General features: G+C 37.4%; 1 pseudogene; it reads left to right on the top strand.

The window, feature by feature from the left end:
• Positions 1 to 915: 915 nt before the first annotated feature.
• LOC138845099 (U6 spliceosomal RNA) lies at positions 916 to 983 on the top strand (annotated as a pseudogene).
• The last annotated feature ends 576 nt before the right edge of the window (positions 984 to 1,559 follow it).

Below are 1,559 nucleotides of genomic sequence, written 5' to 3' on the forward strand. Positions count from 1 at the left end.
ACTTGGAATTTAGTAGCTCATGAAATCTGCAGACTGCATAAATGAATGAATATCTTAAGGGCTGTGCTTTTGTGGAGGAACTTCATAGGAGACTGAAGGAATAAAATAAATCAAAAGTATCCACAGTATATAGAATGTATACTATTTTACAAGTCACAGAGAAGAGGAAGAAGAAGGAAAGTAGTAAGACTAGAAAGTTTGTAGCAAGACTAACAGGCGCTGGTCAAGAACTTAATAAGCACATTAGGAAAGCAGTAAGGTTTCTTTTTTTTTTTGAGGAAAAGTTTTTATTTCTAGTGATGAAATTGGCTACAGAACATTATGAAAGTTTAAAATTACAAAGAGAAATTGTCTATAATTAATAGATTCAAAATTTGACAATCAGTGAATATCATTATTAGTCATTACCAACAACAGTTATTGATTTGAAAGGCAGAGTGACAGGAAGAGGGAACCACTGTTTCACTCCCCAGACACTTGCAATAGCCAAAGCTTGACCAAGCCAAAACCAGGAACTGGGAATTCATTCTGGATGTCCCATTTGGGTGCAGGGGCCCAAGCACTTCTGCCATCCTCCGTCTCCTCCCAGGGTGCACACTAGCAGAAACTTGCCTCAAAGCAGAGAAGCTACCACTCAAGCCAGGCATTTGTATATGGGATGTGGGTGTGTGGTGGTGATAGCAAGCCCTCATAGATTAAAAAAAAAAGAAGACAAAGTTATTTCTATGCCAAGGAAATTACTCTGTAGTCTTTCTCTTATAAACTACGTATTGCTGAACCTAGATAATTTTTCCTTTATTTAACAATGACATGAAAATGTCAGTTGAGTTGGCTTTCCTGAAGACCTTGTTTCTTGAATATTAGTGGCTAGCTGAGATAAATTCTTTTCATCTCTTTCTCGCTTCGGCAGCACATGTGCTCGCTTCGGCAGCACATATACTAAAATTGGAACGATACAGAGAAGATTAGCATGCCCCTGCGCAGTAAGGTTTCTTTACCTCCCTGTAGACTCTGCTCTCCAGAGGTGAACAGGGTCCTCTAAACCCACTTGCTGCACACACAAACACCTGAGTGTTATATTCTCCCACAGGTGTTGGAGACTGATATGGTGTTCTGATTTATATTTACATAATGGCTAGTGACATCGGGCATATTCACATGTTTTGACCATTTACATTTCTTCTGAGAAATGTCTATTCAGATGTTTCTTCACTGTATTTTTTGGAGTTTTTCCAATTCATGTAAATGTTCTGGAAATCTGTAAACATTCAGAGTTTTAATTTTTCCTGCCATCTGTTCATTGTATCTACACTCTGATGTTTACTTTGTTGTGAAGAAGTATCTTAGTTGGATATACTCAAATGTCTCTGTTTTTATTTTTGTGACTATTGCTATTGGAATCTTACCCAAAAGCTATTGTGTGTTGACAATATTTAGAGTTCCCCTATGTTTACTTGGGTTTGGGTCTTATGATTACATTTTAATTCACTGTGAGTTCACTTTCACATAGTGTAAGAGATGTTGGAGTCTCTTTTCAGGCTTCTACATATGGATAATCA

The sequence above is a fragment of the Oryctolagus cuniculus genome, chromosome 13 (genome assembly GCF_051225735.1).
Source record: "Oryctolagus cuniculus isolate XC-2025 breed Fujian yellow rabbit chromosome 13, ASM5122573v1, whole genome shotgun sequence".
Classification (NCBI taxonomy): Eukaryota; Metazoa; Chordata; class Mammalia; order Lagomorpha; family Leporidae; genus Oryctolagus; species Oryctolagus cuniculus.